This window comes from Arvicola amphibius, chromosome 1 (genome assembly GCF_903992535.2).
Source record: "Arvicola amphibius chromosome 1, mArvAmp1.2, whole genome shotgun sequence".
Taxonomy (NCBI): Eukaryota; Metazoa; Chordata; class Mammalia; order Rodentia; family Cricetidae; genus Arvicola; species Arvicola amphibius.
Genome location: NC_052047.1, coordinates 149,816,636 through 149,833,211, shown reverse-complemented (window position 1 = coordinate 149,833,211; position 16,576 = coordinate 149,816,636).

The following is a 16,576-nucleotide window of genomic DNA, read 5'->3' as shown; positions in this document are numbered from 1 at the left end:
TTTACAAGAGCTAGTTCTAGGACAGGCTCCAAAGCTACAGACAAACCCTGTCTCAAAAAACCTAAAAAAAAAATAGAGGGGACTAGAAATATGGCTCAGATGTTAAGAGAATTGGCTGCTCTTCCAGAGGGCCAGGTCAATTCTCAGAGCCCACAGGGCAGTTCACAATCATCTGTAACTTCAGTTCTGGATCTGATGCTCTCTTCTGGCCTCCCCCTGGCACCAAGCACACACGTGGTGCATACCTGCAAACAAAATGAAGTTTAAAAATTTAAAAAAATTGCACCTGAGGGCTGGTGAGATCTCGGGGTTAAGGCTACTTGCTGCTCTTCTAGAGGACACATGGAATACATTTACATACACACACAAGTTTTTCTTTGCTTTTTTTAAGATAGGGTTTCTCTGTAGCTTTGGAAACTGCTCTGAAACTTGCTCTATAGACCAACCTGGCCTTGAACTCAGAGATCCTCCTGCCTCTGCCACCTGAGTGTTGGAATTAAAGGCATAAACCACCACACCCATCTTGAGACTCTGTCTCCAAAACCAAAACCAAAACAAATAAAAATTTACAAAGACAGTGTACCACAGTGTCACTTGACATTGTTGGCTGTCCAGTAATCCCTTTTTGCACTTTGGAACTTCTTTTCATTATGGTATTTGAAGGACATGGTACCTAGACAACCTGAAGAGGGAAGGTCCTAGACCAGGCGGTGGTGGCGCACGCCTTTAATCCCAGCACTTGGGAGGCAGAGGCAGGAGGATCTCTGTGAGTGCGAGGCCAGCCTGGTCTACAAAGCAAGTTCCAGGACAGTCTGGACTGTTACACAGAGAAACCCTGCTTTGAAAAACAAAACAAAACAAACAAAAGATGGAAAAGGAAAAGAGGGAAAAGTCCTTCCTTCTACTCTAGCTACCTCCATGTTAGGAGATGCCTTAGCTCGATGAGTCTAAAGCCTTGGGTAACAGCTCTGATATGGCAGCCCCACATGTGGCTGGTGTATGACACAGGCTTGGGAACCCGAGACTAGAGTGTCCTCTTCCAGTGTCTCCTCCAGCCCAGCTGAGGGCTAGGTGAGGCCGGATGACTGAGGATGGAAGGAAGGTGCCTTTTTTTGCTGCCTTCCCCTCAAAAGAAAAGAGGCTGCTCAGCACTGAGGCTGCAGTGCTTTCTCAAGCGCAACAGCCCTTAGCTCCCTGCACTCTGCACCGTCGTAGGCTCTGCCGGGGCCTGCAGCTGACACTCCATGGAGCTAGTAGCCAGATGGAAGCTTCGGGGTCCCATTGAGTCAGGTCTGCTGTAGGAATTCCTGCAGCCAGTAGTAGCCTTTAAATTACCCGCCTACTTGGGCGAGGCCTCTTATACTATTTATGCCGATGTAAAGTGCACATCTGGCCTCTTTTCCGGTTGCTGTTCTCCATTCAGCAGAGGATTGTGACTTGTGAGTCTACCCCTAAATAAATATCCCTCTATTATTCTCAGCTCTGAGCTAGTGTGGGATTTCTTTTACGCATCCTTCTTCATCTGGTGCCCAGACTCCACACCTACAGGGTGGACGGCCTGAGGGCCTAACGGGTCCACAGCTCAGAAAGTCTCCCAACCCTGTCTGCTTGGCTTGCTTTTACCTAAGCAATTTTTTTGTAAAACCCCTGCCACAGCAGAGCTGTGTCCAGCAACTTGCAAATTTCCCAAGCTCACGAGCACTCTCCCCCCACACTGCTGTGTTTCTTGCCTCGTGGAGTCTCTTGTGCAGCTTCCGGTTTCTGCTCCTGACCGAAAGTTCTGGGCTTCTTGCTCCATGTATGGAATTCATTTAATTGCTTTTAATTTGTCAAACAAAGCATATTTCTCGGTATTTAACCAGTACCAATTAAATTAAAGCGGCTCAGGACCATTCATGTTGCCATTGGTTGGTCACATCACTGCTAGCTGTGACTCTGCAACCATGACACCTGCTGGACAATAGAGATTATTACACCTAAAACAATTTACCGGATCTCATAACAGGTAATTAATAAATCAATATGGCAGACTACATTAACACTGAAGCATTTAGTAATTTTTAAATTTCTTTTTTAATTAATTAATTTATTATTATGTATACAATGTTCTGTCTGCGCCAGAAGAGGGCACCAGATCTCATAGATGGTTGTTTACAGTGTTCTGCCTGCATGGATGCCTGCAGGCCAGAAGAGGGCACCAGATCTCATTACAGATGGTTGTGAGCCACCATGTGGTTGCTGGGAATTGAACTCAGGACCTCTGGAAGAACAGTTAGTGCTCTTAACCTCTGAGCCATCTCTCCAGCCCCCATTTAGTAACTTTTTTTGCTAATACTATGGATTGTATTCTGCAAGGCTTATATGGTTATGGTGATACATCCATTTATTACATATTGGGATTCAGTTTTTTTTTCATATTGTATTCTTAAGAAAGAATGTGGCAGTTTTAGAAATGATACAGTCTTTACAGACTAATAATGAACAGCTAGTTGACAGGATTAATACCATTGAAAATCAAAAGTTACCTGAAAAAAAATACTATTGAAGAGGGTAACATTAATTTGACAGATAAAATTGAACCCATGTCTAAGGGTATTAAAAAATCTGAAAGAATTCATACTGTTGAATTTGACAATCAAAATCTGTTAAAAAGTTATGATAGGTTAGCATATAGAGTATCTCTCCAGGATGGCAATCTGCACACTATCCAAATAATGTCCAAGGATGAGGTGTTATCTTTAAAGAAAAAACTTCAGACCTCGGAATCACATGTGCAGAATGAGGACCAGAGGCTAGGTGCCTCAATGAAATCTAGAAATATATACAGACCAGGAGATTCAGCCTTTACAAAAGACAATAGTAAAAAGATTTGAAATTATTGAGGAAATTATTGGAGCTGATGAGCAGGGAAAGAAGGAACAAGGACAGGATTCAACCTCGCCAGTAGCTGTCAGAGATGACTTACCCAGGGTTTTAGCTTCCTACCTTGTAATCAACTCTAAAAAAGCATCAAGTTCTAAAGGCCCAAAAGGATCCAAAGAAGGTAGATGGATACCTATAGGAATGAATGATCTAAAAGAAATTGAGCAAGCTGTCGTTACTTATGGCTTGCATTCTGCATTTGTTAGGGAGATGATAAAGACATGGACTTCTAGCATTAAGGCGACACCACACGACTGGCTTCAGTTAGCTTCAGCAGTCCTGGATGACAGGCCTTAACTGATGTTTAAATGTTATTTAAGAGAAGAGGCTAAAATATTAGAACAACAGGGAAAAGTAAAAGGACTTGAGACTTTCCAAGATCAAATTCTTGGAGAGGGCACTTTTACTGACCCACAGGCTCAAGCTCTTTAAGATGAACAAATCTTGTCCCTATGCCACAAAGCAGCCTTAAATGCTTGGAACAGGATTCAAGAACTAGGAAAATGAATTGAATCATATGCCAGGGTTAAACAGGGCCAGAGAGAACCCTTTAGTGACTTTTTAAAAATTTATTATGTATATAACGTTTTGGGCACCAGATCTCATTATAGATGGGTGTGAGCCGTCATGTGGTTACTGGGAATTGAACTCAGGACCTCCGGAACAGCAGTCAGTTCTCTTAATCTCTGAGCCATCTCTCCAGCCCCCTTTAGTGACATTTTACAAAGATTAACTAAGGCTTTACAAATAGGAGTAACAGAACCAGATGTTAGACGAGTGAACTCTAGCATTTGAAAATGCCAAATTAGAATACAAAAAGATACTTGGGCCTTTAAAGGTTAGATCAGCACCTATGGATGAATGGATCCTGAATACAATGAACATTGAGACATTTAACTATAATACTGAATCTTGGGTAGGAGAAGCAACTTCCAAAGGAATGAGGAGACATCAAAATGCCAAATGTTTTAATTGTAATAGATAGGACATCTGAGAAGGGATTGTAGACAAGAAATTCCTAGGAATAGTATCTCCTCTGGGAATGGCAAGAATAGGAGGACTCAGCCTTCAGGTATATGTAGAAAGTGTGGCAAAGGCTGACATTGGACCAATGAATGCAGATCAACAAAAGACAGACAAGGCAACCCAATACCATCAGGAAACTCCTTGAGGGGCCTCCCACAGGCTCCCAAGCCAAAAATGGCTCAGTCATTACCAGTCACTGTGGAGGACATGTCTCACCAGGAAAATTAAAAAATCCAGAGCCTTCTGTAAAAGACCATAATGTTCTGGGTGATGGCATAAACATGGAGGATAAACCAAAAATTCCAATAGAAATAGGAAATGTATATTCTGGCAGACTTCTATAAATGATCAAAGACCAAAGTTAAGAGTGAATATAAATGGCATTGTAAATGTTGGTTTGATAGACACAGGTGTGGATGTGAGTATCATTACTCCAGAATCTTGGCATCCAGATTGGCCTCTTCAAGAGGCAGATGTTCAATTACTAGGAATTGGAACCCTATCTCATGTTAAACAAAGCATGAGATGGGTTGACTGTATTGGGACAGAAGGTCAGAAAGGGAAGCTGAGACCATATGTGGCTAATATTGCAATAAATTTACAGGGTCGTGACCTGCTGCAGCAAGGGAATACCTAGACTAACATTCCTGCAGTCCCAGGAAACCAAAATTATGTGAAGAACATTATAAGGTACTATATACAAAGGTCACCCACCAGCCATTCAGGCTGTACAAGAACATAAAGCAACTAGCAAACTTTTAGAGGTACCAACAGCCCTAACTTTAAAATGGTTAACTGAGAAACCAATATGAGTTAAGCAATAGCCTCTAACTGAAGAAAAGCTGCAGGCTTTAGAACAACTGCTACAGGAACAACTAGAAGCTCACCATACTGAAGAATTAACCAGCCTTTGGAATTCTCCTGTATTTGTTGTTATAAAGAAATCTGATAAATGGAGAATGGTGACATATCTAAGAACTGTCAACAAGGTAATTCAACCTATAGACCCCCTACAATCTGGAATTCCTCTGCCTTCTCTATTACCAAAAGGATGACCTCCTATAGTTATTGATTTGACAGATTGTTTCTTCACTATGCCTTTACAAGAAAAGGATAGAGAAAAATTTGCCTTCACAGTGCCTACTTATAATAATCCGCAGCCGTCTAGGAGATATCAATAGACTGTCTTCCCACAGGGAAAGCTCAATAGCCCTACTCTGTGCCAATACTTTGTAAGTCAGCCATTGGAAATAATACTTAAGCAATTTCCTAAGTCTATAATTTACCATTACATGGATGGAGTTTTGCTATGACTCAAACATAGAAAGAATGTTTGAAGAAGTAAAAAACATTTTTGCCAAAATGGGGATTACAAATTGCTCCTGAAAAAATACAGATAGGAGATTCTGTCAATTACCTAGGTTACAAAATAGGTTTACAGAAAATTAGAACACAAAAGGCACAAATTAGGAGAGACCAGTTGTGGACTCAATGACTTTCAAAGATTGTTAGGAGACATTTCCATTCTACAACCGGCTGTTGGGATAACACCTGATCTAATAATTCATTTAAACAAAACCTTAGATGATGATAAAGACTTGAATAGTCCCAGAGAATTAACAGCTGAAGCAGAAAAGGAATTGATAATTGTTGAGGAGAAATTAGAGTAGGCATATGTGGATAAGGTGAATTCATATCTTAATTGTATTCTAGTCATATTGTCTTCCAGAATTTCTCCCACATGAATTTTAATGCAGAGGGATGATATTATCTTAGGATGGATATTTTTACCACATAAACCAAGTAAAAAATTAAAAACTTATGTGGAAAAAGTCTCTGAATTAATTGTAAATGGTAAATTGAGACTTTGTCAATTAGCAGGTATAGACCCAGCAGAGATTATACTGCCTTTTACTACTGATAAAATAAAAAGTTATGGGAAGACAATGAATGATGGCAAAGAACTTATGCTAATTTCTTGGAAGAAATTAGTAGATAATTGCTATTATTTTGGGATAATAATAGCAATTATTTTGGGATAATAATAGTAATTATTCCAAAAGCGATAGACTTAACCTTATAAAGAGAACTTGGATTCTTCCCTAAATTGTACATGATGCTTCAATAACTGGAGCTCATACATTTTATACAGATGCAAATAAATCAGGGAAGGCAGGTTACAAATCAGAAGATTTGAGTAAGGTGGAACAAAGCCCTTATAATTCTGTCCAGAAGGCAGAATTGTATGCTATTCTCATGGTGCTAAGGGATTTTAAAGACCCTCTTAATATAGTCACTGATTCACAATATGTAGAAAGAGTTGTCTCGCATATTGAAACCGCTGAATTTATACAGATGATACACAATTGACTTCATTATTCATTCAGGTGCAAGTCATAATCAGGAATAGGCTTTGTCCTATATACATAACACACATCTGATCCCATATGGGTCTGCCAGGTCCTCTAGCACAAGGTAATGCAGAACTTGATCAATTATTGATTGGAAGTGTGTTGCAGTCCTCAGAATTTCATAAAAAACATCAGGTCAATATCAAAGGTTTAAAGAAAGAGTTTTCTATTACATGGCAGCAAGCTAAGGAGATTGTAAAGAGATGTCCTACTTGCTCTTTCTTCTTTCTTCCTTCCTTTCTTCCTTTCTTTCTTTCTTTCTTTCTTTCTTTCTTTCTTTCTTTCTTTCTTTCCTTTTTTGTTTTTTTTTTTTTTTTGAGACAGGGTTTCTCTGTGTAGCTTTGAGCCTGTCCTGGAACTAGCTCTTGAGACCCCGCTGGCCTCAAACTCACAGAGATCCTGCCTCTGCCTCTTGAGTGCTGGGATTAAAGGTGTGCACCACCACTGTCCAGCATACTTGCTCTTTCTATAACCAAACACCATTGCCTGCAGAGACCATCCCAAAGGGTACTCAAAGGAATGAAATCTGGCAGATGGATGTGTTCCACTTTACAGAATTTGTACAAAATTAGAATATGTACACCATACCATTGACACTTATTCAGGTTCTTGTTGGGCAACTGCTTTAAGTTTAGAAACGGCTGATTCAGTAATCACACATTTATTAGAAGTTATGGCTATCATGGACATTTCTGCACAAATAAAGACAGATAGTGGTCCAGCATATGTCTCTAAGAAAATGAAACAGTTTTTTGCTTATATATTAAGCATATTACAGGTATACCACACAATCCTGCAGGTCAGGCAGTTGTAGAAAGATCAAATCGAACTATAAAGGATATGTTAAACAGGGCTGGAGAGATGGCTCAGAGGTTAAGAGCATTGCCTGCTCTTCCAAAGGTCCTGAGTTCAATTCCAGCAGCCACATGGTGGCTCACAACCATCTATAATGGGGTCTGGTGCCCTCTTCTGGCCTGCAGGAATACATACAGACAGAATGTTGTATACATAATAAATAAATAATTAAATAAATATTTTTTTTAAAAAGGATATGTTAAACAAACAGAAAGGGATGGAAAATACCCCCAGAAATAGATTACATAATGCTTTATTAACCTTGAATTTTCTTAACGCTAATGAGAAAGGGACAACAGCAGCAGAGAGACATTGGATAATAGAAAAGTCTTCTGAATTAAATCAACCAGTGTATTCGAAGAATGTGTTGACCTCACAATGGAAACCGGGAGATGTGCTAAGTTGGGGAAGGGGTTTCTCTCATTTCCACAGGAGAAGAAAACTACGGATACCATCAAAATTAATAAAGATTTGCCTTGAAAAGGAGAAACCTCTTGAAAAAGAGAAATGACAGTTCATCCACAATGGTGACAACCATACAGGTGGTAAGGAAACCTAATAAAGGTTGGTACAAGGTTCTGCTCTTGTCTTTACAGAAAAATACACATCTTCAAAAATTCAAGAAACCCTGGATGCTGACAGAGGAAAAATAACTATCCAATAAGGAACATCAAGATAAAGAAATATGACTTGTAAGGACAGGTGATCAAAACATACACATTTATATATATATGAATATATAGAGCTGGCTTTGGAGTTGGACAATGGCTCTGTCCTCTAAATCCAGGCATGTTATTAAAAGAAAAATCCAGAGTTTCTGTCTCATATCAAGAGCTATCTGGTATGGGATAGAAAGAAAGAATTTAGAAAAAATTTTACTTTTCTTCATACCTATTTTTGTCTTTATCATACCTTTCATTGAATATATATATCTAGCCGGGCGGTGGTGGCACACACCTTTAATCCCAGCACTCGGGAGGCAGAGGCAGGCGGATCTCTGAGTTCGAGGCCAGCCTGGTCTACAAGAGCTAGTTCCAGGACAGGCTCTAGAAACTACAGGGAAACCCTGTCTCGAAAAAAACAAAAAAAAATATATATATGTCTGTATTTGTCTATATAAATAATGTTTAAGTTTTCCACAATGAACAATGAATTTTCCTGCAGTAATCTTTGAAGTTTCCAAGAAGATGGGCCCCACAACAACTCCACCTGGTTGATATGATGTCATGATGCTGATAGCACTATTATAAGACTTGGTTTGAGTACCAGCTGCTCAAGATGGTTCCAACTTGGTTAGCTGAAATGGTGTACATTTTTACAGCATTATGGCCAGAACTCCAAATAGGAACCTCAGAAAAACCCTACTGAATACTCAGAGACTATTTGCAATTATACCAGACAGTAATCTTGGAAGTTAACCATCATTTTACCTTCACAGGATCCCATAGGAAGAACATTGCCCCCATGACAGATGGAAGTAATTCTAGAAGATGATGTCCCCTCTCCCAACAAAGTTTGTCCTCAGGGTTAGGGACATCATTTAGGGGTTGATTATAATTGGTACAGGGTTGGGGGTTAGGGGAAAATTTTTAGGCTCAGGAATCTCTTTTTTAAAGGGAGGGAATTGGATGGGATAATAGATTAATGTAAGCTTACTCACACTAATAATAATAGTGAGCAATAGAGTGAATACTTGTGAGCTATTGTTTATAGGCAATTTATATTGAATATATTCCTATTTTCATCTACAGTATTTGTATATCCAGGCATAGTTATTTTGTCATATTGTATGCAAGCATGCTTCTGCCTCTGCTTAAAACTTTTTTTTTTTTTTGGTGTTTCAAGACAGGGTTTCTCTGTAGCTTTGGAGCTTTGGAGTCTAGTCCTGGAACTAGCTCTTGTAGACCAGGCTGGCATTGAACTCACAGATATTCACCTGCCTCTGCCTCCTGAGTGCTGGGATTAAAGGTGTGCGCCACCACTACCTGGCATTCTTAAAACATTTTTGTATACTGATACAATTTAGGATATATTTATCATATTGCAATGTACATTTCTACCTCTGATCAAGACACTTATACATTGTTTACATTTTGAGGTCATTGTCCTTATTTGTTGCACAGTTGTTTATTGTATAGTGTTCTAATATGAAGTCTTAGTCTTTAAGTTATATAGTTATTAAGAATTATAGATCCAAAGTCATCTATGTTTGTCATAGTTATAGTTATACTAATCAGGTTCTTTAGATACATAGAGATTGTATTCTGCATAGATAGGTAATCTTTAACCACTTCAAAGAGATGTAGAATATGACATTTAAATAACTTAGGGTTCTGTTGACATGAGACACAATTACTCCTGGCAGCACTGATCTATTCCCAAGAGAATGTTGAGCACCAAAGACACTCCACTCAGAGTTTGTTTTCTTCTTGGCACATTTGGCCTTTGGGCAAGGAACTGCCCATGCCTCAACCACTGACAAGGTACATGGTATCCAGAAATGGATAAGCAGGACACAAGGAAAAAAGACTGTCAAATCTTGCCAAGACAGGGTAAGAAGGTTTTGAAATTTTTCTTGCCTCTGAAAATGGGCTGTCAGTTACACTAAGCCTCAGCCAAAGTTGGTTGTTCCAGTGTTGCAAATGAGACTTTGGGTGACTGCCCAGGTAGCCTGTTGTCTCTGTCATTTGTTGCAAATTTTGAAAGTTGTTTGATTATACTTCCTGCTTACTCAAGTAATATTATTTCCCTTCTTAGATCTTTGATGGGGTTGAAGACTAGATAGTTGTAGTTACTTTCTTCTCATGACTTGGCCAAGTTATTTATTATACAAAACTTAAAGTCACTGGAATAGGATAATTATTGAAACATTTATCACGTTTCTTGCTTGATACATTTGTTCTTATTGTATATAATTTTGTATTAGGCTTAATCTCTTATTTAAACAAAAGAGGAGGTACTGTAGGAATTCCTACAGCGAGTAGCCTTTAAGTTATCCACCTACCTGGACTTGGCCTCTTATACTATTTATGCCCATGTAAAGCACGCATCAGGTCTCTTTTCCGGCTGCAGGATTCGGTTTCTGTTCTCCATTCCAGCAGAGCATTGTGATTTGTGAGTCTACCCCTAAATAAATAACCCTCTATTGTTCTCAATTCTGAGCTAGGGTGGGATTTCTTTTAAGCATCCTTCATAGGTCAAAAGAGAGGGTTGGATCCTGGAGCTGGAGTTTTCGTTGTTGCTATTGTCCTTTAGGTTTTCTGTGTAGCCCTGGTGGCCTGGGACTTGTTAGACCAGCTAGGCCTTGTGGCAATCCTCCTGCCTCCTAAATGCTGGGATTATAGTTATGTGCTACTATGCCAAGCTTTTTTTTTTTTTTTTTTTTTTTTGGTTTTCCAAGACAGGGTTTCCCTGTAGTTTCTAGAGCCTGTCCTGGATCTAGCTTTTTTGTAGACCAGGCTGGCCTTGAACTCAGAGATCCGCCTGCCTCTGCCTCCCGAGTGCTGGGATTAAAGGCGTGCGCCACCACCACCGGCTTTATGCCAAGCTTCTGTGTATTTTTATTATTGTTGTTTTGTTTCTCGAGACAGGGTTTCTCTGAGTAGCACTGGCTGTTCTGGAACTTGCTCTGTAGAGCAGAGTGAGCCTGGTCTCGAACTTGCAGAGATCCACCTGCCTCTACCTCCCAAGTACTGGGATCAAAGATGTGCGCCACCGCCCAGCTGCTTTTGAGTATTTGTATATGTGTGCATGTGTATGTGTGTGTGTGCATGTGTATGTGTGTGCGCATGTGCAAGCCGAAGGTCAACGCTAGGTGTCTCTCTGTTACTCTTCGTCTTTGTGTGTGCACGGTGTGGGAGGATATTTTCTGAGTTTGCCTTCTGGTCTGCTGGCACTTAACCTGAAAGTTTGATGCTGGCGCAGGATAAACGATAGGAACTATTTCATGACTCTCACCTGTCCAAAATGATTTTAAGGTTAGTATAGTGATGATAAAACATGTACTGATTCTAAAATATCAAAATAACTGAGTTTCTTGGAATTGGAGAAACAATGAAGCCAGAGAAACTGACGGACAAAGCTCTGAGGACTGGGACAGAGGCTGAATTGAAGGGGGAATGGACTGGCTGGTTCTGTGTGTCAACTTGACACAAGCTAGAATCATCTGAGGGGGGAGCCTCAGCTGAGGAAATGACTCCATGAGATGCAGCTGTAAGGCATTTTCTCTACTGGTGATCAATGGGGGAGGGCCCAGCCCATGGTGGGTGGTGCCATCCCTGGGCTGGGTTCTATAAGGGGGCAGGCTGTGCAAGCCACGTGAAGCAAGGCAGTAAGCAGTTCCCCTCTGTGGCTTCTGCATCAGCTCCTGCTTCCAGGATCCTGCCCTGTATGAGTTCCTGTCCTGACTTCTGTCAGTAATGAACAGCAATATTGAAGAGTAAGCCTAATAAACCCTTTCCTCCCCAACTTGCTTTTTGGTCATGGTGTTTTGTCACAGCAATAGAAACCCTAGCTAAGACAAGGGAAGAGAGAACTGCAGCTGTAGTAGTACAGGGAGGTGACAGTGGTCCATACAGGTTGGCAGGCACATGTGGACAGACAGCAGGTCTCTGAAACTACTGAAGCAAAGGCCATAGTGACTTTGGTAGGAGCTGTTTCAAAAGGTGTGATAGGAACAAAAACACTCAGTAAGAAAAGACCCTTAGAATCAAGACAGAACAGAGCACAAATGAAAAGTCTACTGTGAAAGAGTGAGAAGAAATGGGTAAAAGTGGAACACAGATGGTTTGGGGGAAACCATGCTTGTTTACAGATTTAAGGAACTCAATACTGAAGAGAAACAAGTGGTAAAGAACTGAGAGGGACACTCGCACCAAGGGAAAATTTCAATGTGCTGAATGTGTTTAGGAATAACAAGCAAAGGGCTGGTGAGATGTCTCAGCAGTTAAGGGCATTTGCCACCAAGCCTGACAATCTGACCACCACCACCCCAAACCCACAAAGTGGAAGGGAAGAACCGATTCCTGCAAACTGCTCTCTGTCCTTCATACACATGCCACGGCACATGCACGCACACAAGCAGAGGTATAATCACCAAAGGAAAGCATTTAAATTTTTGTTGTTGTTGTTGAAGGCTTTTTCAGCATTTAACGAGATAATCATATGGTTTCTTTCAGTTTGTTTTTATGATGAATTACACTGACAGATTTTTGTATGTTGAACCATCCCTGCATCTCTGGAATAAAGCCTACTTGGTCATAGTGAATGATTTTTCCTTTTTTTTTTGGTTTTTCGAGACAGGGTTTCTCTGTGGCTTTGGAGCCTGTCCTAGGACTAGATCTTGTTAGACCAGGCTGGCCTCAGACTCACAGATATCCGCCTGCCTCTGCCTCCCAAATGCTGGGATTAAAGGTGTGCGCCACCACCACCCGGCAATGAATGATTTTTCCAATGTGTTCTTGGATTCGGTTTCCCAGTGTTTTATTGAGAATTTTTGCATCAATGTTTGTGAGTGAGATTGGTCTGTAATTCTCTTTCTTAGTAATGTCTTTGTATGGTTTGGGTATCAGGGTAATTGTAGCCTCAAAAAAAGTTTGGCAGTGTTCCTTCTGTTTTTATTGGGTGGAACAATTTGAGGAGTATTGGTATTAGTTCTTTGAAAATCTTGTAGAATTCTGCACTAAAACCATCTAGCCCCGGGCTTTTTTTGGTTGGGAGACGTTTGATGACCGTTTCTATTTCCTTAGTGGTTATAGATCTATTTAATTTGCTTATCAGGTCTTGACTTAATTTTGATATGTGGTACTTAACCAGAAAATTGTCCATTTCCTAGAAGTTTTCCAATTTTGTGAAGTACAGTTTTTGAAGTATGACCTGATGATTCTCTGTATCTCCGCTGTGTCTGCTGTTATGTCCCTTTTCATTTCTGATTTTGTTAATTTGGATATTGATGTGGAATCCCCTCTGTAGGCTGTGAATACCATTGGTTAATAAAAAAGTTGTTTTGGGCCTGTGATAGGGTAGAGCAGAGCTAGGCGGGGAAAACTAAACTGAATGCTGGGAGAAAAAAAAAGGCAGAGTTAGGGAGAAGCCATGTAACCCTGCCAGAGACAGATGCCGGAACTTTACCCTGTAAGCCACAGCCACATAGCAATATACAGATTAATGGAGATTGGCTAGTTTAGGATATAAGAGTTAGCCAGAAATACACTTAAGCTATTGGCCAAACAGTATTACAAATAATATGGTTTCTGTGTGATTATTTTAGGGCTGAGCAGCAGGGAACTAACTAGTGGCCTCCTACAACAGATATTCTCTCTCTGCCTTTTGGTTAGTTGGGATAAAGGTTTGTCTATTTTGTTGATTTTCTCAAAGAACCAACTCTTTGTTTCATTGGTTCTTTGTATTGTTTTCTTTGTTTCTATTTTATTGATTTCAGTCCTTAACTTGATTATTTTCTGTTGTCTAGTCCTCCTGGGTGAATTTGCTTCTTTTTGTTCTAGAGCTTTCAGGTGTTCTGTTAGTTCACTAGTGTGGGGTTTTTTCCAACTTCTTTATGAAGGCATTTAGTGCGATGAACTTTCCTCTTAACACTATTTTCATAGTGCCCCAAAAGTTTGGGTTTGTTTGTGCGGTCATTTTCATTGAATTTTAGGAAGTCTTTAATTTCCTTCTTATTTCTTCCTTGACCCATTGGTGATTCAGGTGAGCACTGTTCAATTTCCATGTGTTTGTGGGCTTTCTGAAATATGTGTTGTTTAATTCTAACTTTCATCCATGGTGATCCAATAAAATTTTCAGGCAAATGGATGAATCTAGAAAAAACCATATTGAGTGAGGCAACCCAGACCCAGAAAGACAAATTTAATATGTACTCACTCATAAGTGGCTTTTAGACATAAAGCAAAAAACAGCCTACAGTTCACAACCTCTGAGAACCTAGACAACAAAGAGGACCCTAAAAGAGACTGTTGTACCCAAGTCACAGAGACCCCAAGAAGACCACAAGAGACACAGACTCACTGAAATGCAAAAGCAAGGTTTATTGGCACAGTTCAAGCCATGGCAGGGACCTCATCTTGTACACTGACACAATGGGGACCAGAAGAGGTGCCCCACCATTCTTAGGCAGGGTTTATAAAGGCAAAACCCACAAATCTACAGTTATGGGCATAAGGGGTACAGGTGACTGATTGGCTCCAGTCTAGGGGACTTTCCACTTTGCTGATATCTATTGTGAGCAGCTGGGTTATAGCCTCCTTATTGGTTGTCCCCGAACTGAGGTCCCTTAGTGGTTTAGCCTCAGTCCCAGATGGCTGTATTTTCTTTTTCCTGGAACCAAATCTCACCCTTCTGGGAAATGGAAACTTAACTACCTTGGGGCACAGCACAAAATGGAGTTAGTTTTACCCCCTCATTCCCTGTTTCTTGTTGGTTGACCCAATCATGGGTCTCCCTGTCTGTGGGGGAGTAGGATTTGGGTCCAGTGCCTTATTGGGGCCTATTATTGTTGGTTTTACTGGCTCTATTTTAAGCTGAACTATAGGGGTGGATGGGGCATGTCCCCCATATTTATAGTATATTACACTCCCGCATAGACCTGATGACCATCGTGTGTCTGTTTTCCCTGATCAGTGAAAGTAATTTTTATCTGGTCTACGTCACTTGTCCTGAAGGGCTTGTCAGGCTGAGGAAGAGGGGGCCCATACCAAATTGGTCTTACATATTTAAAAGTGACTAAGTCTAGCCGGGCAGTGGTGGGGCATAATAGAGTTTTGTTGGGACCTAATGGAGTCCCGGCCTTCCTACTCACCTCCCCTGTTGGTGACCTGTAGTGTGTGGGGCTGCGGGCAGGCCTGCTTTTCATCCTGCTCGGCTCCCGGCCACCGGCTAGCTTATGCTCCCAAATAACAACACACAAACTGTATTCTTTTAAACACTGCCTGGCTCATTAGTTTCAGCCTCTTACTCACATCTTGACTAACCCATATCTAATAATCTATGTAACACCACTAGCAGTGTCTTACCAGGAAATATTCAGCATGTCTGACCTGGCGGCTGGCTTCATGGCATCTCTCTCCCTGAGGAGAGGCATGGCAGTCTGCCCCAGAGAGGAGAGGCAGGGCTACTGTTGAGCCATCTACCTCACTTCCTTTTTCCTGTTCTGTCTACTCCACCCACCTAAGGGCTGGCCAAGGCAGTTTCTTTATTAAAACAGAAGACCCTCCCACATCATTTCCCCTTTTTCTGTTTAAACAAAAAAGAAGGCTTTAACAGCAGAATTACATATAACAAAACAGTTATCAAGTAAGAATTACAATTACAATATTTATATCTACTTTATCTTTTATCATAACTAAGGAAAACTATAACTATCTATTTATTCTTCAACTCCATCAAAGACTCCAGAAGGATATAATATTATCTAGGTGAACAAGAAGTAAGCTACTTCCAAAACTCTAGAAATGAGCCAGGCGGTGGTGGCGCACGCCTTTAATCCCAGCACTCGGGAGGCAGAGGCAGGCGGATCTCTGAGTTCGAGGCCAGCCTGGTCTACAAGAGCTAGTTCCAGGTCAGGCTCTAGAAACTACAGGGAAACCCTGTCTCAAAAAACCAAAAAAAAAAAAAAAAAAAAAAAAAAAAAAAAAAAAAAAAAAACAACTCTAGAAATGACAGAGACATCTTGCTGCCTGGACAGTCACCCAAAGTTCTTTTGTACTGTTGGGGCATCCATCTTCGGCCTACAGGCCCATAGTATCCAGAAGACTTTTCCATGAAGCAGGAAATTTCAAAGGCAGTTCAGTCAGTATCTGCTGTGTCCTGCAGAATGTCTCAAAGACTCTTTCATGAATCAGGAACCCCGAAAGATTATCTCACTTTTAGGCAAGTTCAGCAGTCCTCTCTCTGCGGGTTCTTTGTGTCCAGTTTATGCCAACAGTCCAGGCAAGAGCAGTTTCTTGCCCAAATGGCTATCAAACTCTATGAGGAGCCTCTTCGATGCCCACCCATCATCTTCTTGAAGTAGATTGGTGCTGCCAGGAGCAGACGTGTCTCATTGTCATGAAAAGCCCTAAGTTATTAAAACATTTAAGTGGCATATTCTGTAGTCTTTGAAAGATATGAAGAATGCCTATCTGAAATATATCTATGTACATCTAGAAAATCTAACATGACTACAAGTTTGACTATTATTGATGACTATCCATTAACAACCTATATTTCCTAATTAAACATTACATTTTTAAAATAAACTACACAATCACAATACCTTAGTCAAGATCAGAAATACATATACATGCCGGGCGGTGGTGGCGCACGCCTTTAATCCCAGCACTCGGGAGGCAGAGGCAGGCGGATCTCTG